The sequence below is a fragment of the Trachypithecus francoisi genome, unplaced genomic scaffold, assembly GCF_009764315.1.
Source record: "Trachypithecus francoisi isolate TF-2019V2 unplaced genomic scaffold, Tfra_2.0 Lachesis_group1, whole genome shotgun sequence".
NCBI lineage: Eukaryota > Metazoa > Chordata > Mammalia > Primates > Cercopithecidae > Trachypithecus > Trachypithecus francoisi.
This window is the reverse complement of record NW_022681454.1, coordinates 62,106,889-62,130,022: the sequence shown is the minus strand read 5'-3', so window position 1 is coordinate 62,130,022 and position 23,134 is coordinate 62,106,889. Positions and strand designations below refer to the sequence as shown.

At 40.9% G+C, this 23,134-nt stretch overlaps 1 protein-coding gene and 1 pseudogene across 4 annotated transcripts in view; one reads left to right on the top strand and one right to left on the bottom strand.

The window, feature by feature from the left end:
- The window catches only part of SLC4A4 (solute carrier family 4 member 4), a 397,907-nt gene that overhangs the window by 104,723 nt on the left and 270,050 nt on the right, over positions 1-23,134 (top strand). The window lies entirely within an intron of this gene.
- LOC117086247 lies at positions 14,841-22,984 on the bottom strand (annotated as a pseudogene).

Genomic DNA, 23,134 nt, shown 5'->3' with positions numbered 1-23,134 from the left:
TGAAACCCCGTCTCTACTAAAAATACAAAAAATTAGCCGGGTGTGGTGGCGGGCGCCTGTAGTCCCAGCTGCTCAGGAGGCTGAGGCAGGAGAATGACGTGAACCTGGGAGGTGGAACTTGCAGTGAGTGGAGATTGCGCCACTGCACTCCAGTCTGGGCGACAGAACGAGACTCCGTCTCAAAAAAAAAAAGTTCAGATTTCTGGGCTTCACTCTCAGAGATTTTGCATAAGTAAATTAGGGTGGACCCTGGAAGTGTTTTTTTTTTTTTTATTATTATACTTTAATTTCTAGGGTACATGTGCACAACGTGCAGGTTTGTTACATATGTATACGTGTGCCATATTGGTGTGCTGCACCCGTTCATTTGTCATTTACATTAGGAATATCTCCTAATGCTATCCTTCCCCCCTCCCCCTACCCCACGACAGGCCCCGGTATGTGATGTTCGCCACTCTGTGTCCAGGTGATCTCATTGTTCAATTCCTACCTATGAGTGAGAACATGCAGTGTTTGGTTTTCTGTCCTTGCGACAGTTTGCTCAGAATGGTGGTTTCTAGCTTCATCTATGTCCCTACAGAGGACATGAACTCATCCTTTTATATGGCTGCATAGTATTCCATGGTGTATATGTGCCACATTTTCTTAATCCAGTCTATCATTGATGGACATTTGGGTTGGTTCCAAGCCTTTACTATTGTGAATAGTGCCACAATAAACATACGTGTGCATATGTCTTTATGGCAGCATAATTTATAATCCTTTGGGTATATACCCAGTAATGGGATGGCTGAGTCAAGTGGTATTTCTAGTTCTAGATCCTTGAGGAATTGCCACACTATCTAGAGTCTGGGAGTGTTTTCTAAAAACACTCCATGTGGATTCACTTGGAAGTCATCACAAGACCAAACGCTTAAAAGCACTGGATGTAAAGGACCATATGCTTTCATACTGATCAGCTGGTGGCTACTTAGTTTTGTATTGTCAAAGGACCATTTGCTTTGGAGACTTAGGATTTTTCCCTAGCATGTGTCTCTTCTTGGGCTGTGTTGAAATACAGAAACAACCAACCAAATGGAATTATCCAAAGCAGTTTTCTGTAACTTTGTGCAAAGTTAGGCTAAACACTACATGTTGTCATGGATTATGAAACTCAGAAAACACTGCCTCATATTTGTGTATAGCTATACCATTAAACAGTATTCTCACTTAGTTTTCTCTGTTGATCTTTATAACAATCTTGTGTGATTAATATTGTTATTTCCAATTTATGAATGAGAAACTTTAAGGTTACAAGTAAATGGTAGAAGTGTTACTCTAACCTTTATTGTTACTACTTCAAAATTAGTCAGGTTTTATTATGTGCCAGGGACTATGTTGTACATTCTGAAATTCATTCTCTCTCTGAATCTTTATAAAACACTGTGAGGTAAATATTATTATTTTTAGAATTATTATGAGTTTTTTTTTTTAACTTGGCTTTTAATGAGATAACAGTAACTTCTTGAGGTCATGCCTTTAGTCAATGGCAGAGCCAAGACTTTAGCCAGGTTTGTCTGACACTGGAGTTCATGCTTTCACTCTGGGTATTGTTAAGGCAGATTGCCTGGCCTGATTATAGTCTTCTAATTAGATGTCTGTGTCCTAAGAAGGATGAGTGGTAGTATTTCTAGGCAAGTTACCAGTACACATTATACATTATAGCAGGCTGCCAGTATACATTATATAAAGCCATGCTATACAACTCATTCTAGAAAGAACAGAAAGCAACAGGAAGAAAGATCTAATAGGAAGGAAAGCAGACATTCAAAGTATAAAAATTAAAATGAAATGAAATACAATTGTGCATTTTTAGAAACCTTGATAAAAATAGCATTTCACACTTCAGAAGTACAAAGAGTGGGAAAGGCGTAAGTTGTGATCTGCATACATTCTGATAATGTTAGCCATTCTTCTTGAAGAAGCAGTAGGATTGGCCTGTGTTTTATAGGCTTTTGAGTGTTGTTTGGTGTTTCATTTATGGGCTCATTTTTCCATTACTAATACCAACTGGCATTTGACCTTTTGTGCTCATGCCTTTGGCAGTATAGTCTTTCTATCTTCAATGTACAGTATGGCCTTTGTGTTTTAAATCAGAAATTTATTTTCATCAAATACATCTCGGAGTGTTGTGCTAGTGCTTTTCCTTCATTGATAGTAAAGTCTCATTGATGCTGTATTTACTCTGGGTTTCTTTATGCAAGTTCAAAATGAAAAATTTTGATTCTGGTGGTTCTGGTTGTAGTCCAATGATTACTCTCAACACGAAAGAAATAGCAAAATGTTAATTCATTTTCCCCCGAAGCTGACTCTGGACTATAAGTCAAAACAAAATATTTTCTATTAACTAATTTCATAAGAATTCAATATGAATAAATGATTTGGGAATATCTTTCTTTTTTTATGCCAAGTTAAGCTGTTTTCATGACTTTATATCATCTACTGCTGATGGTGATGAAAATTCCCAGGAGTTAATATGTTATCTTATCCTGATATCTTTCAATTGACATCTTGAATGATTAGAATGATCTTTCAGTCATTTTTAAATCTCTATCCACCAGTATGCATTTATCAGCTGTCCATATTCATTTGACTTCTAATACTTACCAATGCATTTTTTTTTTTTTGAGGCGGAGTCTCGCTCTGTCACCCGGACTGGAGTGCAGTGGCCAGATCTCAGCTCACTGCAAGCTCCGCCTCCCGGGTTTACGCCATTCTCCTGCCTCAGCCTCCCGAGTAGCTGGGACTACAGGTGCCCGCCACCTCACCCGGCTAGTTTTTGTATTTTTAGTAGAGACGAGGTTTCACTGTGTTAGCCAGGATGGTCTCGATCTCCTGACCTCGTGATCCGCCCGTCTCGGCCTCCCAAAGTGCTGGGATTACAGGCTTGAGCCACCGCGCCTGGCCACCAATGCATTTAATATCACTTGTTTCTGGTAGTCTAGGGGAGGCTGTGCCAGAAAGGGGTAGCATACAGAATGGCCTTTCACCTAAATGGATTCTGTCTTGCCTGGTGACTTACTTGAAAGCCATAAGTGGCAGATCTGGGATATATAAGTTTAGGCCTATGTTTTCTAAGTGATTTTCTTTCAGAGAGATTCCCTGAAAATGTCAGAGCACCTGCTTTTTGATAGAGACAGTCTGTGCAGCACTTGATGGTCTGGCCTGAAATCAAGGAGTCGGAGAGCAAACGAAGGGTAGGGGATTTTTTTTTTTTTTTTTTTTTTTTTCCCCGAGACAGAGTTTCACACTGCTGCCCAGCCTAGAGTGCAGTGGCGCGGTCTCGGCTCACTGCAACTTCCACCTCCTAAGTTCAAACGGTTATCCTGCCTCAGCCTCCCGAGTAGCTGGGATTAAAGGTGTGTGCCATTATGCCTTGCTAATTTTTGTAATTTTAGTAGAGACGGGGTTTCACCATGTTGACCAGGCTAGGTTGGTCTTGTACTCTTGACCTCAGGTGATCCACCCACCTTGGCCTCCCAAAGTGCTGAGATTACAGGCATGAACCACTGTGCCTGGCCTAGAATAGGGTCTTTAGAAGGGCTTTGAAGGGTGTGGTGAGCCATCAGGCCAGTATCCTCATTTGAGACATTTTGTGTAGTTCAGCTATTTATTCAGTTAAAAAAATCTCAGTGGAAATGATATGTAGAAATCTGTGGTATTTCTCTCATTCCATCTTATGAGTTAAAAAAAATCAATCCTAATTCTAATTTTTCTTTTTTTTTGTATGATTGGCATCAAAATATGCATAACCTTTGTATCTTTCAGCAAGCTGCAGGCTGGTTCTTTACTTTTAGGCGGGCTGGTGAAATTACATTCTAGGTTCTCAGACATTAGGGACTTAAGCTGAGGCCTGGGCTGACCTTGGAAATGTGCTTTCTTATACTTCTGGGAGTAGCACTGAGCAAAGCAGGTGTGGGAGCCAGGATTCCAGTACAGGCAGGAAGGGGTAAATAATTAGGTTAGATAAGAAATTATTTGCCTTCCTTTCAGCAGGTGGACAAGCTAACAAGGAAAACATAAGAAAGGAATTGAAGCTCATTTAAATAGGGAAAAGGCCAGTAATAGAATCACTTAAAACTTTTTATTGAAGAAAATGGGATTCCTGCGCAGTCTTGTTTGAAATGTGTTTTGGATATGCATTTTTTGTATCGGATTTGGATATAGAATTATGACATTGTCCAGCCATAACAATTACTTTGTTAATTACAACTAGTTAATGGATACCTGCTAGTACTGCACTATTAGTAGTACCAACATATTCTAAATGTTCTTATATAAGATCTAAAATGTTATTATGCAAGAGAAATTCCCTGCTTCCAAGGAGTTTTATAATCTAGCAGAGAGAGAACATGTACATCCAACACAAGTTGAGAACACTTGCAAAGTAACATATCAATAAGTGGAAAAAAGACATAGTGCAAATGGGAGTATTGAGTGATTAAGAGAGTGATGCCAAAGATATGGGGCTGGCTGAGGAAGAATCTGAATTTTGAATTGGATAATGAAGGAAGAGAGAAACAAACCGGCAGACCGAGATGAGGAAGAAAGGTATATGTGAGGATGTAGGTTTGGAAGTGAAGCAAGTCACATTTGACATGTTAGTAACAATAAGCAAGACAGCAAGCACACAGGCTAGGACAAGGTAGCCGTGGATAATTTGGGATGAATTTGATTATTGATTTGATTTGAGGGACAGTAGGAAAGTGCCATCAATTCTTGAGTATATGCAATGTGCTGAAAATGACAGATATTGGTAATTATTTAGGCAGCAACATCTAGGATAGGTTGGAGTCGTGGAGCTAAGGGTGGAGAAAGTATTAGGGAGCTGTTTTGTAACCTAGATTTAAAGTAATGAGGGTTTAGAGGAGGGCTTTGGGAAAGTCTGCTGGGTTAGGAAAAAGAAAGCTCAGTTTTTGAGATACTGCTTTTCAGATGTCAGCGATCATATCCTGAGATGACCAGTCAGTTACTAGACAGGATTACAGTTTGAGAGCACAAGTCTTGGCCATTGACTTTGGAGGCATTTATGCAAGGTGATAGTTCAGTAATGCATGTGGATATGTATCATCGTGGGGACTATTGAGGGAGAAATCCAGAAAGCTGAGTTTGGAACCTTAGGAGCAGCCACCAGCCAAGGGGGTGGAGGCAGGCAAAAAGAATAGTCAGCAAATGAGACAAAGAGGTAGTAGAAGAACACAGAGAACACCCAGGGAAACCATGCGAGGAGAGAATTTCAACAGTGCTAACTGAAGCATAGAGGGCAAGGGGATTGAAGACTTGAGAAAGACCTATTCGACTCCTCAAGGGAAAGGTCTTTGGAGACTTAGAAAAATTTATTTCCAGTGAAGTTTCAGTGCAAAAGTGCATCAGGGATTTTTTAGGTACTCTGCATGACAAGGGGATTAATGTTTAATAAATAAATCCATTCTGTAATTGCTTTAGCACATATGACTGGGTATCTGGGTCTTCAGTGTTTCAAGGGAAATTGTGAGGTCACTCCAGAAAGGAATTGAGGTTAGATTTCTCATATGATACAAACCCATCAGGTGATTTTGTATATTATGTGGTTGAGAAACTCTCAAAGCTAAACTATTGGGCCTATTTAGATTCACAAGATCCTAGTGGCTCTGGGAAAAATCTTTGGGAAAATGTAAAACCTGAGCAATGTTAGAAAGCCTCTTCTTTGGTCCTGTTATTTGGTTTATGTTAATGAATTAGCTTGGAATATTTGTCAGAGATGTTGAGCTGTGGAAAATAATGAAAATCAGATTAAAATTTACCAAAATAATTAATATTAATTTCCATAGAAGTGGAGGCACCAAAGAATTTTGGTCAAGATAGAATCAAAGCTCCAAATTTAAGGACCTACAGTTAACATCATGCCAAAAGAACAGAGCCATTGTGTAAGAAACAACAATCTAGTTGAATAAATGGAGGTGATAAGTTAGATATGGTGAAGAACTCAAATTTTAAAAGGCAAGAGACACTTTCTCATGACTTAAGATACATTTGTAGAAAGAAACCAAACTTCTAAATTTATCTTCTATTCAACTAATTAGCAGTAGTCTCAATTATAAAACCTGATTAGATGTAATTAGATGAAAATGTAGTACTTTTTTGGTGAGTTAAATATGTGATTTTTGACTTATAATCACATTACAACAAACTGGTTGAGAAAGAAGGAAGGTAAAGAAGAGATTAAATTTTATTTTGGCCTTTAGCTCAGTTTTATGTTCAGATGGTGGTTTCCCAGTTATAGCAAAACTATATTTAGCCCCTCCTTAGTTCTAGGAACTAAGTTCTAGGAAGGCGGGACTAAGTACAGTTTTGGTATAATTGAGGGTGTGACTTTAATGTTTCTATAGATTTTTATATCTCTGCAATAAAAAGTGAATTGCTTATACTGTTTCTCTGATATAAAATATAGAATTTTCCAGTGCTCTATAAAATGTAGTTTAGATAGATGAACATGAAACTATGCTTAAACTTGGATTGCCTGGGATTCTGAAATTTTTCTGGTTATTTGTTCAAATTGATACCTGACTATGATATTCACAACACTGTGCTTCTTGCTTTTTCCCAACAGCTGTTGTACAATATAGGATGTATATTGAATTGAAATAATAATAAACAGGTGGGAAAAATGAAAGGAAAAAAGATAGGTACAAACGAAAAAGGAAAGAACAAATGTAAATCATTGAATAGTTACGGTCACATAATGTGAGTATGTCTCACTTTTTTCTTTTTTTTTTTGAGACAGAGTCTCACTGTGTTGCCCAGCCTGGAGTGCAGTGGCGCAATCTCGGCTCACTGCAACTTCCGCCCTCCAAGTTCAAGCGATTCTCCTGCCTCAGCCTCCTGAGTAGCTGGGATTCCAGGCGCCTGCCACCACGCCTGGCTAATTTTTTGTATTTTTAGTAGAGACGGGGTTTCACTGTCTTGGCCAGGCTGGTCTTGAACTCCTGACCTCATGATCCACCCACTTCGGCCTCCCAAAATGCTGGGATTACAGGGGTGAGCCACCACGCCTGGCCTCACTTTTGTTTTTAAGATTTCTACCTGCCAAGGCAAAATATGAAACTTGACTACTTACTTGATTAATACAGACCGCAACTTAAAAGCAAATCATTTGCTTAGGAGAAACAAAAGTATTACCAACATAAAATCCAGAATGAGGCTGGGCATGGTGACTCACGCCTGTAATCCCAGCACTTTGAGAGGCCAAGCCAGGTGGATCACCTGAGATTAGGAGTTCGAGACCAGCCTGGCCAACATTTGAAACCCAGTCTCTACTAAAAATACAAAAATTAGCCGGGTGTGGTGGCGTGCACCTGTAGTCCCAGCCACTCAGGAGGCTGAGACATGAGAATGCTTGAACCTGGGAGGTGGAGGTTGCAATGAGCCAAGATCAAGCCACTGCACTCCAGCCTGGCGACTTGGTCAAAAAAAAAAAAAAAAAAAAAAAAAAAAAAAAATTCCAGAAAGAAATGAAGAAGACTTTGTATAATGCAATTAATGACACCCTTAACAATATCTTGATTAGAGACTAGTCAAGTTTCCCAAATTCCACTGAGCTGGTTTCATAAGTTGGTAGACTGACGGTATCACATAAAAAGTCTTTCTGCAAGGTCAATTCAGTGGTGGGGCTTCAGGTCCAGTTAGATAATTCTTTTAGAACTTATGTTTGGGATAACTATTTTTCTTTCCACCTCATGTGTTTTGAACTTTCAGGGCATACATTACAACTTATAACATATCCTTGTCATTCTTAGTCTGAGCGCTCATATTGAAAGCACGCACTGTGTGAGCTGTCGTCTCACTGTGAATCAGCAGGAAGGGTAAGCTTTCATAACATCACTGAAGGGTGAGGTAATTATTATGCAATTGGTTTTTGGAGTATATGATAAAGAAATTCTGAGAAAAAAGTGAAGGTCTTCAGTTCCCTAATGGATACAAAGGAGAACTTAACGTGACAAAAATATCTGGGAAGAGTTTGTATGTTCCCCTAAAAAATGGAAGCATATTAGTAACTACCTTCAGTTCTTTCTGGAATGAGGGGAAAATTCCAAAAATAAACTAAATAAAAGAAGCAGTAAGATTTCTTTGAATTTAAGGGAGAAGCACATTCTCCCAGTTAAGAAAGGTGTCTTCTGTGAAGCTGCCTTGGGCTACAGTCAAACAGATTCCCGCTGACAGGTGTGGAGCTTGTCTTCACTCTACAGAATGGCTTGTTCATTGTGTTTCCCTTGGTATGTGATTCAGGTTGTTGGAGACCTTGGTAAACTCATCACATTAGATCATGGGTTGATGTAAGTTCGTGTTTGGATGTTTTAAAATGGGTTGGAACCTGGCTAGGGGAAGAATGTCTACAACTGGCCCTGAAAGAGATTAAACATGTTTGAAATGTTTTTTCAGTGGCAGTGGAGTGGGTGGTAATATTTCTTTTGCTGTGAGCTAGCAAGCGTGCCTGTTAGGAGAGCATTCCCGAGCTCATGATGAATCAAAGACTGATTAACTATATTTTAAGGATGGCATCTGGAAATTGCTTGTGAAAGAGATTTTGCCATTAATTACGGAAGACACATATGCCACTGGATTTAGGACTAAAGACAGGGATAACCCTTTACCAAACTGATTTCTGTTTTATTGTGGGTCCTCTTTTAATTTAAACTTCAGGACTTGCTGCTTCAAAAGTAGTTGGCTTTCTTCTGCTAGTGATATGTAAAGAATGAATGGTGTCCATAATTGTTATAAACATAATATACAGTTATATTTAATTTATAACATAAGTCACCAGTCAAAAAGACAGTTTAGTTTTTTCCTATGACAAAAATCCAATCTTACTCAGTAAAACAAATGATTTACAACTCATTGCTTTTCTGAGACTAGTATTTACTGTGCTATAATTTCAGGCGTTTAGGTTTGCTGAAGGCATAAGGTATACTTTTTTAGATGTTAAATTTTTATATATGGTTGATTGAGGGAAATCAATTTCAATGTTAGAAGTGGTAAACAGCTCATTTCTGTAGGGAGTGATAATTGGGAATGTAGATCATTGGAGATAGACTGAATTTAGGAACATCATGGTTATAGATGTGGATTTAGGAGTTATCTGCTTAGATTTTGAGACTTTTCCCGTGATACTCTAACACACAGGAACGGAACTGTTGCTGTATCTCTTTATACTTACAGCTGGTGAGGGATTGTCTCTTGAGCCGAGGGGACAGATTAGACCCTGAAGCTGCAAACCCTAGGTGTATATCTAGTAACCCCTGAACTGGTACTTTCGTTGTGGGATGTATACATCCATTTAAATACCAACAGAAGAAATTTTCAGAGGTTTTACCTTGATTTTCCTAAAAGAGGAAGCAATCATAGAACCGAATTCCTTTTCATGATTCTTCAAAGTTGGAAAAGAAAATTGCCTTTTCGGCCGGGCGCGGTGGCTCAAGCCTGTAATCCCAGCACTTTGGGAGGCCGAGACGGGCGGATCACGAGGTCAGGAGATCGAGACCATCCTGGCTAACATGGTGAAACCCCGTCTCTACTAAAAATACAAAAAACTAGCCGGGCGAGGTGGCGGGCGCCTGTAGTCCCAGCTACTCGGGAGGCTGAGGCAGGAGAATGGCGTGAACCCGGGAGGCGGAGCTTGCAGTGAGCCGAGATTGCGCCACTGCACTCCAGTCTGGGCGACAGAGCGAGACTCTGCCTCAAAAAAAAAAAAAAAAGAAAATTGCCTTTTCTCTCCTGCCTTTTCATTTTGATGAACCCTTAATTATGTCACTTATTTTAAATCAAATATGCTTATTTATTGCAGCATCTGCTCAGTCCTCCATTTCTTTCTCTTTCCTTCCTTCCTTCCTTCCTTCCTCCTTCCTTCCTTCCTCCTTCCTTCCTTCCTTCCTTTCTTTCTCTCTCTCTCTCTCTCTCTCTCTTCCTTCCTTCCTTCCTTCCTTCTTCCTTCCTTCCTTCTCTCTCTCTCTCTCTTTCTTTCTTTCTTCTTTCTTTCTTTCTTTCTTTTCTTTCTTTCTTTCTTTCCCCCCTCCCCTCCCCTCCCCTCTCCCCTCCCCTCCCCTCCCCTCCCCTCTCCCTCTCCCCTCCCCTCCCCTCTCCTCCCCTCTCCGCTCCCCTCCCCTCCCCTTCCCCCCCCTCTCCGCTCCCCTCCCCTCCCCTTCCCTCCCCTCCCCTCTCCCTCCCCTCTCCGCTCCCCTCCCCTCCCCTCCCCTCCCCTCTCCGCTCCCCTCCCCTCCCCTCCCCTTCCCTCCCCTCCCCTCTCCTCCCCTCTCCTCTCCTCTTCTTTCGAGATGGAGTCTCCCTCTGTCACCTAGGCTGGAGTTCAATGCTGTGATCTCAGTCCACTGCAACCTCCGCCTTCCAGGCTCATGCGATTCTCCTGCCTCAACCTCCAGAGTACCTGGGATTCTAGGCACATACCACCATGCCCGGCTGATTTTTGTATTTTTAGTAGAGACAGGGATTTCACCATGTTGGCCAGGCTGGTCTTGAACTCCTGTCCTCACATGATCCACCAGCCTTGGCCTCCCAAAGTTCTGGGATTACAATCGTGAGCCACCGTGCCTGTCCTCCGTCCTCCATTTCTAAGGCATTGTATCATTCAGTGGTTAACAACCTTAGACAAAATCTAAGGTGTAACAACCACTGAATGATAGAGTGGTCCAAGAATACAATGATACAGTGGTCCAAGAATTGAACCAACTCTTTTTAACCTGTTTTTTTTTTTTTTTCATTTTCTTTCTCTTTATATGTGATACAAATAAAATATGACTGTGTTTTTATTTTCATAGTTTAAACAATATGGAAAATAAAAAGCTATATGATACAGAGAATAAATAATGGAGCAGAAAGTAAAAGTCTCTCTTCAATCATTTTCCCTGAGCCTACTGAAGAGTTATGCATCTACTCTCTTCTCTTTGGATTTACATGCATTTAAATGTATATGTAGAAATATACTAACTTGTGTTTTGCAATAATTATAAGTTGGTTTGTCTCCTGTATAATGATCAATAAGCTGTTAACCTGAAAATTCACTTTGTACCTCTTAATGGCATGCAGCATTTCTATGTTAAAAGAAACATCTGGAAAAATGACAAAACTCTACGTTCCTGAAATTTATTTTTATTCAGAGTTGGGTGTATTTTTTCTTTTGGGACCATTAGTACTTTTATACATGGTAGACTAAATTATAATATTTTAAAAATCAAAAGATATTTGGGGAGATGGAAATATGATTTGATGATTTCTGCTGATTATGTGTGCTGTCTCCTTAGTATTTTCTTAATTTAAAAAAGTGGTTAACTTATGTGTGTTTGGCATATTTTTGAGTTGATAATCTCAAATAATTATTCACTTATTACACATGCACATTAAAAGTATTCTGTCCTTGCGGATCTGTCATTTGGCCTTGTTGGCTAGGTGATAGAAAATAAAGGACAGAACATAAGAAATTATCCTTCATTGGATATTAGTTCGTTCTCTCATCTGGATTTTAAAGTATTATTGGAAAAAATATCCTTTAATCTTCTATTAAAGATAAGGTAAGTTCTTACAATGTATAGATTGTTTGTAGGACTGAGAAGTATTGGAAATATAACTTGGCTTAACTAGTTGGCCACCCTTGAGAGCCAGTAATACCAAGTGGCCAAGCTTAGTTGCACCCAGTGGCAAGAGACGTTCTGAGGTTTCCCATGTATTGGGAGGAGGCCTAAGACAAAGAGGTCCTTGTAAAACTCAGCTAGAGACTTGGCTGTGGGACAGAGTTCTAGAAGAATCTGCATTAACTGTGCCCTGCCCAGAGGCATGCTGCTGCAGCCTTTGTGCTGGGAACCACCGGCATCATGGAATGAGTTTGCTTCTCCAGCTAGACACTCTGAGCTTCTTTTGCTTACTGGCCCTGTTACTCCCCCGAGCACTGGAGCTGCCGTGTAGCATCATACACCTTCTCTGTGAAGTCATATTACACAGAGATGGTTAGAAACTGTCTGATCTTTGTTTTCATGTGTGTGGTTGTTGCTGTAGAAGATAATTACTTATCCTTACATCTACCTTTCTGGCTTGATACACACACACACACACACACACACACACACACACTCTTTGGCAAAAGGAATTAATGTATTGGTGAATCTTTTTTTTTTTGAGATAGAATCTAGCTCTGTCGCCCAGGCTGGAGTGCAGTGGCGTAATATCGGCTCATTGCAACCTCTGCCTTCCAGGTTCAAGTGATTCTCCTGCCTCAGCCTCCTGAGTAGCTGGGAATACAGGGAAGTGCCACCACCCCTGGCTAATGTTTGTATTTTTAGTAGAGATGGGGTTTCGCCGTGTTGGCAGGGCTGATCTCGAACTCCTGACCACAAGTGATCCACCTGCCTCAGCCTCCGAGAGTGCTAGGATTATAGGCTTGAGCCACCATGCCCAGCCAGCATTGGTGAATCTTATGTATAATTTAGCATTGGTGAATCTTATGTATAATTTTGAAATTCACCAATACATCCATTTCTTTTGGCAAAGTATAAAGAGCATAGGATTTGAATTTAGAAGACTTTGGTTCAAATTCTGCTTCTGCCACTTAATAGTACTGTGACCTATCTGAGGCTCTGTTTCCATTTTCATTCCCCGTCTTGGTTGAGGCTTGCGAGCTTCAAATGAGGTAATGTATTTAAAAGCATTTTGTGAACCATGAACTGCCACACAAATGTTGATTATTGTTATTATTTTAAATTTAGTCTTGCTGATATAATAAAATGTTAGTAATAAATGCCCCATGAGTTGTCTTAATTCCAGAGAAGACATATGAACTAATATACAGGTCATCAAAAGGCATGTTTTATAAGGGCTACTGCTAGGCAGTGTCAATCACGGGTGTGCTGATTTCATACTGGGATCTGCAAGCAGCCTTACTTGGAGAAAGGAGGAGGCATAGAACAGAGATAAATAAAGGCTTAGTTTCTGCACAGCCTTGTGAAAGACTGTTTTAAGGTTGATGGTGTTTTATAATTTATATTGATGCTTAAAGACTAACATTTATCAATTTTTAAAATAATAGTTTTATGAGTCACCAAATATATAAATATGGTCAAATGTGTATTCCACACTTTTCAGAGAAATTATCTAGCTCTTCTGGCAACAGTGAGAATCCTTTGCGTACACAGTCAACAACATAGGAAAAGAGATTCAGTTTTCCTATGGCAAGTTTCACATCCCGGAAAATGTTTATCAGTTGGATGCTGGGGCCGTCTCTAGGTTAGAAAGTATCAACAGGAAGTAGTTCAGGTTCAGATATGGGTAGGTTCTGTGCTTCCTAGTTTGGAGAAGGGTTTCTGATGATGAGATGGGACTTGGTTTTCATTCTTCTGGCCTCATAGATGAGTGGCCAGTTTAATTTCATTGCTTGGCTCTATCTTCAGTTTATGTGCTCATTCTTTCCGTTGAAAACTCCTTTAACTCTTCAGCTGAAAATGTTCTGTAGGGTTCAATTTTAAAGAAATCTTAGCAAATTTTATTTATTAGTCTAGCTATTATGTTTATTTTCGTAACGTCTTTTCTGAAGGAGAATGTCTAACACCTCTAGGTGTTCATAATGTGAGCCTCATTTGTATTTTCAGAGAAAAGTTTTATCTTGAGTTTGAATGAACTGTTGAATAAGCTGAGTTAAGAGACTCTCATTTTTGCTGCCCATGAGGCAGAAAAGTGGTGTGAAGGATGTATGACTTCAGCTAGTTGGCTACTGACCAGTCTTTCTATTGTTTACGCCATAGGAAACAGGGACTTTGGAGACAGGTGCTAAGGAAATGAATGGCACTTTTTTGTGTGTGTGGTTGTAGGAACCACCGTATACCCTAGAACTCTTTATTAAGAACTTACACTTATGTAATTGAAGACACATTGATTGAGCTATAGGTACCTGGTCAGGCATTGATTGAAAAACCTGTACCTGGTCTCAGGTTGCTCTGTATAGAGGTTCCCCAGGCTGTTAGGAGCTAGGAGACTGCTTGGCCTGGACAGGACCCAGAATAAGAAGCATGGTACCTCCTACAAGACTTTGAGTAGGCCATGGGCTTCAAGATGGCTTTTAGGATGATCAGAGAGGTCAGGAGTGTAGGTTTAAGCCAGTGCCCAGGGCCAACATTCCCTGAGATGAGTCAAACCCCAACCCTCTCTGGTTTTCCAGAACAAAGGCTAGGTGTGGGGAACCAGCACTGTGAAGAGGGCAGGGGGCATGTCTCTAGGCATTGCTGGAACTGGGGGAGATTGTCAGAGTGGCTGGGGTAATGGTTGTATAATTTATGGCAGTTGGGCCTTCCTGCGTGACGGTGGGAGGTTGAATGCCCCTTATGGGAGAGTCATGCACAATGGTTGGGCTGGAACAGCCAGCCAGAGGGCATGGGGGCAGTGGCTCTGCTGGGGTGACCAAAGTAGGCAAGGAAAGCCACTTGTTGCACACACCCCATTTTGATCAATTGCTTTCATGCAGGATGAGACAGGGATAGGATCATTTCTCAGGCCCAGGTATTGATGTCATCTTAATTCTTTAGTCTGGAAGAACTTGATGAGAGGGCAGGAGGATGATAAGAATTTCCTTAATCAAACCCGTTTTTCATGTCTCCTAGGGCTACTCCTTCATCCACCCATCTCCAGAGAATAATCTGACTGCTCTCACTTTTCCAGCTTTTCTCACAAGGCAGTTGTTACTGGACTGCTGAGGGAATGGAAAGGAGGCCTGGGAGGGGGCTCTGATGGTGGCACCCAATCTATAGGGTCTGGAGTCAGGGTGAAGGAGGTCAGGGACTAGTGGTGCCATAGTATGGGCACGCGGCCAGGCTGATGATGAGCAACGTGGCCAGGAAGAGGGTGGTTGTGAGCTGCAGCCGCAGCAGGACTGCTGAGATCATGGCGTGGACCACCAGCAAGCAGAACACAACCAAGAGGCATGTGATGCTGCTGCCGTGCTTCATGACCGTGGACATGAGCAGTCCATTTAGCCCTAGCTCAGCACCACAAGTTCTGCTCATGCTGACAAGCCTTCCAGGAGGCCTGGGCCGGGGCCACCAGCGGATGCAGATCTAGATTCAGGAGCACATCAAAGACATTTAGAATGTCTAGAGGCAGACATTCTAAAGTGCCGGGGCAGCTGCCGTCTCTTCATGAGCAGCTCTGTATGCAGTGACGACAGACCTGAAATGAGGCAGTCCAGAATGAGGAGCAGCAGGCCCAGCGGAGTGATGTGTAGGGGCATGGGACTGGCAGCAGCTTCTGGAGGGGGCCCAGGAAGGGTGTTCTCAAGGTCTTACGGGCCGTCTGGTGGCTAGCAGGCCCCCGCAGCCATCAGCAGCAGCAGTGCTAACCCCTGAGGTGCAGAGAAGCAGTGTTGGAGGCAGAGACAGTGGAACAGGGCCCGCTTCCAATCTTGAGATTGCTCAGCACCTGGTAGGTGCCGGGGTCCATGTCAGGCTGAAGATAGATCACCAGGTTGTTGTTTATGCCACAGACTAGGGCTGATAAGTGTGAAGGGAGCAGCTTAGTGCCAGAGTGGGGGCCCCCTACAGCCATGCTTGCCAGCTCACTATAAGAGAGAAAGTGCTTAACAGTAGTTTGGTCAACTCAGCTCCACAGCTGAGGAGGGCTGGAATTCCGGGCACCTGGCTGTCCACATGGCACAGTGCCAGCATGGGGGATGGGCACCATACGTGGCAGTGGATAGGAGTAGCATCAAGGTCCACTACACTCATACCCACACCAGACCTTGGGTGGCCTGTGTAGTTAGCAAGAGGAGTGGGATTGCAACACATTTAGGGGAAATCAAGTTATGGAGCCAGCTCCCAGTAGGAGGAGCCATGGAGCATTGCCAGAGAGGATACTGAGGATCAGAGTCATTTGCCAGGGCTTGAAGAGTAAGAGACTGGTGGCCCTTGAAGCCACAGTCTTAGGGCCAGTCTGACAAGGTGCAGGCTGACAAGCCACTGTGCACACTCTGCAGGAAGGAAGGCAAGGATAAAGGCAGCATGAAAGTTGAAGAAACAAATGGATGACAGCCAGGGAAGCCAGACAGTGTCTCTACCTGCAGGCCGTAGCTCCCTATTCTGCCTCCCTCATTGCATCTAGAGCTATTCGGGCCCTAGCATAGTGACTGCAAATAGTCAGTCTTTCAATGTCATCTCCACGTTGGGCACAGCATAGCCTGAGCTGCATAGATTGTCAGCGCAGGTGCCCCTTGCAAAGCCCAATACTACTGTGGCCTTCAGTTTGGCCAACACAGCCAGCCAGGAATCCCTTGAGGAATGGGGAGGACAACAGCGAGCCATCCCGGCCCGCTCTGCTGTTGACTTTGTCTTCCATGTGCCGCTGCAGGCGCTCCAGCTGGTTCTTGAGAAATGCCAGGTCCTTAAGCTTAGGCAGAGAATCCTTGTCATCTGTCAGCTTCCCCGCCAGACTTCTGAAGAGCACTTTCTATAAGTCAAAAGTAAGACAGTCTTAGTTTTGTTCTGTATATTTGATGTTTGGTGTATTGCAAAAGATGGCATAGCTTAGTAGGATGTTATTTTATTTCAGTTGCAAAGTAGGAAGGGCATTGATAATTGTAGAAATGGGGAAGAAGTACATATATGAGTCTGAGGCTGTATATTTAGTCTTCTGAGCTTTGGAAATAGAGATGATTTTTTTTTCAGTCTTAGCAAAGAAAGTATTGTAAAATTTCAGAAACAATCAGGCTATTGATAAAGTATGCTTAAGTGGTAGAAAGAGCAATGCACTGAGAATAATGATTTTTTAAAAAATCTTCATTCTACTAATAACTTGCTGAGCCTGGACAAATCCCTTAATGTCTCTGAACCTCTGTCTTCTTACTTATAAAATCATATTTCTATATAACCTAAAAGATCCCTTCCAGACTTAAAATTCCGTGACTCTGATTTTTCTCTATGGTCACAATGATTCTTTGCTTACTTCCACAGAGTATGAAGGTAACAGATATCCCTTAGCAATGAAAATTACCTTTGAAAGTATAAGGCAGCAAACTGTGTTGCAAAGGGGATGTATGGAAATGGGCTGTGAATCTTGAACCTAATGGGGTTACCCATGGCTCATTCTCTTTGGTGTGCACTACCTGCAGTGTTGACTCCTGGTGTGCTGTGATTCTGGAAGAGAGGCACTCGGTCTTGAATGTGTAGTTTTTGACAGCCTGTTTCTAAATGGGACACACATCTAGACACACATCATTTCAATGGTGACCTTCAAGGGCAGTGATGCCCCAGCCTTCAATGTGTAACTCTTAGGTAACACATCTAAAATTGGAATTTGGCAACCATATAGGAAAAGAGGATAATGTCATGTTAGGCCAAAATAGGGTATTTTGGGGATGGAAAACATCAAAGTCTATACTCTACCCAAGTATAGATTTTGGTAAATGGATTTTAGATAGATAGTTTTTCAAGCTCCATTATGTTTCCTTAGACTTTTTCACTTTTTGTAGTAATCACTTTTTTTCTGATGTTTACAATGTTCTATTATAAATGGAGCTTACCATCTGCCATTAAGGAAAGTATAAAGTATAAAAATCAGGCGGTGCTAGTCTTTTTCTCTCCGTAAAGCAATTTCCATCAGACATCATTTTCCTCTGCTTTAATCTCTTCTGCAAATGTGGTAGTGATCTTAAGTCATACAGCTTGTAAGGTGAGGCACATCACAGATACAAATCTGAGGATTTAGCTGGGCAAGGGAGGGAGACATAAATGGTAAAAAGGGAGGTGGAGGAGTTTATTGATTACTCGTGTAATGCTTCCTTGTGAGTAAAGAAAAGCAGATTGGTCATCTATAATAAAATGTAGCCCAAATGGCATTTGCACAGTTGTAAGGTTTATTTCACAGCAAATCAGTGTGCCTATTAGCATTTCACACATATCCCTGTCTCTCTGTCAAGAATGTTTGCAGATTCTTTGTTGTTCATGCTTAAAGGCACTTTTTATCTTCTGGTGTCTTGCTAATGGACCTCCTCTTGAAAAACAACTCTTCCAGTCTACACAGATGAATCTCTTCATGACTACTCTGTTTCAGTTTTTGATTAGCTCCTCAGGAATCACAGTTTCTGTTAGGATTAGCAGAAAGAATAAGATGGGATGCCATCATTTTACATTGTAATTCAGCATCAAAATCATAGACTTTGAAGTCTTCCTGCTCCTTCTAAACAGAATTACAGCTATAGCATCCCGATAGGTGTTTTTCAAATCTCTTTTTTTTCCCTTCCTCTTCTTCTTCTACTTCCCTTTCTTCTTCTCCTCCCTTGCTTTTTTCCTTTTTCCCCTCCCTGCCTCCTTCTGTCCTGCCTTTCTTCTCTGTATTTTAAGTACTTCCAATAAAGACACAGACACTTGTCTGCATCTTGAAAACCCCAGATTCAGTTTCATCAACGTCTATTGAATGCCTGTTATATTCTTGATTCTGTGCTAGGCCTATTCTTATGCATTGTCTTATTTAATCTCCATAATAATTATTTGAAAAAGCTATTTCATTCCCATTCCATCAATGAAGAAACTTGGGCCTGATTCACAGAGCTAGTATGCGGCAGAGGCTGAATGTGAAATTAGATCTTCTGAATTCTTCCTTTACTGGGTAGAAACTCTGCTTCATATAGTAAGTTGTATCAGGGTTCTCCAGAGAAACAGAACCAAGAGGATATATAGAGATATACGTGTGTGTATATATATTTATTATAGGAATTGGCTGTTGTAATTATGGAGGCCAAGAAGTCCCACCATCTGCTGTCTGCAAGCTTGAGACCAGGGAAAGCCAGTGGTGTAATTCATTCTGAATCCAAAAGCCTGTGAATTGGTGGGCCAATGTCCTGGTCTGAGTCTGAAAGCCCAAGAACCAGGAGTGCTGATGTCTCAGAACAGGAGAAGATGCATGCCCCAGCTTAAACACAAAGGTGAATTCACCTTTCCTCCATCTTTTGTTTGATTTTGTCCCTCAACAAATTGGATGATGTCCAAGCTCATTGGTTGGGCAACCTTCTTTACACAGTCTACTGATTCAAATGCTGATCTCTTTCAGAAGAGGCAAACCTAGAATAATGTTTTACCAGCTATCTGGGCATTCCTCAGCTCAGTCAAGTTGACATATAAAATTAATCATCACAGAATTGCTGTTATAAAAGGAACTATACCTTAGTGTGGAAGCGAGACAGCTATGATTAAGTGAGAACATGTGACCAGGTTCTGGGTCCAGATTCTAAATGACTGATTCAGCCTTGGGCAAGGTTTTGACCTTGTATTTTAGACTCTTTACTGATTAAAAAGAGATAGGAAAAGTTGTCTTAGAAGAGTCTTAACCTATAGCTGTCTGTATTTACTGCAGAACCTTACTTTGATAAAATTTTAATTTTGTGGACAACTTGGAACTCTTTAGTTGGGAAATAAATTCCAGCATAGTTGTTTTTATAGCACTGCAATTGGTAGAAGTTATATTATCTAAATCAATTGTTAACAAATGTGCTCAATTACTGGGCAGAATCTTATTTGATGGGATTATCAATACATATTTGTTGAATACCTACTATGTGACTGACACTTTACATTTATGAGCTCATTTAACCCTTATATCATTTCTGTGAGTTCTCAATTACTTGCCTCAAAGATGATAAAAATGAGGCTCAGAAGAGTTAAATAATTTTTCCAAGGTCACATAACTAGTAGGTGGTGAAGTTGGGACGTGGATCTTTGAATGCACAAAAATAGCACAATTATTACTAGTGTGGGATTTGGAGTTAGATTTAAGTTCCAGTTCTGTCTCTTACTAGCAGTGTAACCTTTGGCAAGTGACTTGATCTACCTAAACTTTCATTTTTAGATTGAGCTACTTAAGAGGTCTGTTCCATTCTAAAGATTCAATTGCAAGTATCCTTTTAGCATGGCCTGACACGTAAGTGAGGTATGCAATGGCACCTGCTTATAAGGGTTTAGCATGTTAAATGAGAGATGAAGCATAAAGATGAAATGTGAGCATTTTTTTTCATAATGTATGCTAAGATGTTAAATCATGCAGTTTTAGCAAAAGATACTAGTGTGGTGCATGTGTTATATTAGACAGAACTTTGGAGTAGAGCTGGGATATGCAAAACTTGTCCCCATCTTCACCACTAGCACACTGTGAATCTCAGAGCATGTTATTTCACTTCCATGTCTTCTGTGTTTCATCTGTTCATGCATTCATAAAACATCTCCAGAGAGACAGCAGTGTGTCCAGGCACGCTGTACGAGGAATCTAGGAACTGGAAAAGGAGCTAACATGTGGCATCTGTTCCCATCATGGGCCAAAGAACAGCCTAATGGGAGGAGAGACAGACATATGAAGACTTTGTAATGCAGTGTGAAAAGTGGTATTGTAGTGTTCAGAGCCAGGGGAGGCTTTATGGAAGAGCTGACAATTGAAGAAGCAATGAAGATGAGAAGGGACTCTGCATTATTCATCTTTATAGTATATTTCCTAAAGCATTGAGTGCCATGCCCAACACATAGTAGGCACTCAGTAGTGAACTGGATACTGATTTGCAAGGCGGACTTGTTTTCAACATCCATTCCTTCCTGTGTTTCTTGTTAAAGCTCATCTGCCTCTTTAGGGAGCTCCACAGGGACTCAGTTCAAGTCCCTAATTCTCTTAGTGACAGTACACCAGAGTGCTTAAGAGCATAGGCTCTGAAGTCAGACTTCCTGGTTTCAGTTTCTGTCTCTGCTATTTGTTAGCTGTCTGACCTTGAGCAGTTACTAAGCTTTCTGTGCCTCTGTTTCCTTATCTATAAAAATGGGATAATAGGCCGGGTGCGTTGGCTCACACCTGTAATCCCAGCACTTTGGGAGGCGGAGGCAGGCGGATCATGAGGTCAAGAGATTGAGACCATCCTGGCCAACATGGTGAAACCCCCGTCTTTACTAAAAATACAAAAATACGCCAGGCGTGGTGGCCTGTGCCTGTAATCCCAGCTACTTGGGAGACTAAGGCAGGAGAATCGCTTGAACCCAGGAAGCGGGGGTTGCAGTGAGTTGAGATCGTGCCACTGAGTTTGGCAACAGAGTGAGACTCTAAAAAAAAAAAAAAAAAAAAAAAAAAAAAAAATTAAAGATAATACCTAGCATTATTAAATGGAAAAAATTAAATGCAAAGAACTTTGAATGGGGACTAAGCACTAAGAATAGTAATTACATAATGAATGTTAGCAATTTTTATTTTTCATTTTGATACGTTTTGCACTGAGTTCATTTATTAGAGTTCCACTTCACAAATACTCAGTTACCTGCAAAAATAGAATTTTTCTGATTGACAGTGGTCAAAAAGAAAAGGTGACTTATTTTAGGAAAGATGTTGCTTTTTCTTCGCCTGCTCTTGCTTTAAAGCATGGATCATAAGGTCCTAGTTAATGCCACAAGGAGCTCACATGTATTTTGCTAATTATAAGTCATGCTTCTCAGTGGCCCTTTTAACTGTTAAGATGACCTCCGGATTCTGATTTTTCTTTACTCTTTATTAATAGTTAACAAACTGTTTAATGCGTGGTAGGAAAGCCAAGTAAGCCTGAAGCATTTAGAAAATGACATGTGAATTAGTTGTAAAGTGTTTCAGTAAACATTAAATGGGTGGCAATTACTTAAAGTGATTGCCTAAGTTTCATTAAAGTATTTAAAAGAAAAATATGTGTTTAATGCTGCTTTAATTATAAGGAACTTATTAGAGTAGCTTCCATCTAGGGTTTACCAAGTTAGCCTAATTCATAACCTCACCTAGGACATTTTATACACATGCATTTTATACACATTTCTGATTTCACCCCTCACCCCCTGCCTCACTGAGACTCAAACCTGGTAATCTGTGTTTTTAATTATTTCAGGTGAATCTGCTGATGAGACCTGGTTGGAAAACACTGCTCAGGTGTTGTCTGGTTAAAAGCTTGCTTTCGATTTTGCATTCAACAATTGGAAAAAACTCTTAAAGATACTTCAGTATGACTGGTTACCAAGGGTTAATTACGGTGACTATAGAATGAGAGTAGCTGAGGAAATGGAAGTCTGTGATTTTTGATTGCCTTGTTAAATTGTCAACAGCAGCAGCACCACCATCATTGATTGGGTTATGGCAGGAAATACTATAGTTAGATTTGCTACAAATTAGTTTAGATAGAGAATATGGGTGAAAATAAGGTAATCTTATCAGATGTTGTCTGATAAATGGAAGCAGTGCATTTATCAGCAGAGTTGCAAAAGCAATGTTGAGTACACCTTTGAAACAAGGTTGCCTGCCATGGATTATAGCAAATAGAAATGTTCTCAAGGTGTGTGGAATCAATGAAAACCAAAGGTGTCAAGATGCAAAGAGCAGTCAGCTTGTATAGGTGCCCACAACTACTAATCATAACTTGATAGGTGTGGAAAGAACTGCTGAATACCCTCCCTCCTGCACTGCCCCAACTGTGGCACTGCCCTAGATAGCCTTCTAAAACACACACCTGATTCTGCCACTCCCTGCTCGCAACCCTCAATACTTTTCTATTCATATGCTAGGATAAAGTCTAAATGCCTTATCAAAATATATAGGGCCATTCACGATTTATCTACTATATACTTTTATAGTCTTCTTTCTCTTCTCTTGCTACATTTGTGTGCTATATGCTCAAGCCAATTGAAGTCTATACATGTAGTCTTCCAAAGTGCTTTGAGAAAAAAAAAAATCATATACCACATTATTCTGTGATAGACCCTAACACAGTGCCTAGTAGGGGCTCAATATACATAGTAGTTGTTTAATAAATGTTTATTGACAAATGAATAAATCAAAACACAATTACTGTAATGCTCTCGTTACATGTGGATGTTTCCTTTTTGGGATGTAAGCCCATCCAGAGCACTATAGTGTGCACAGTTACTGGCACATAATAGATAGTCATTAAGAGTTTATGGGGATCTGGCAAAATGGCCAAATAGGAACAGCTTTGGTCTGCAGCTCCCGGTTCATCTCACTGGGACTGATTAAACAGTGGATGCAGCCTTTGGAGGATGAGCAGAAGCAGACGAGGGTGTCTCCTCACCCAGGAAGT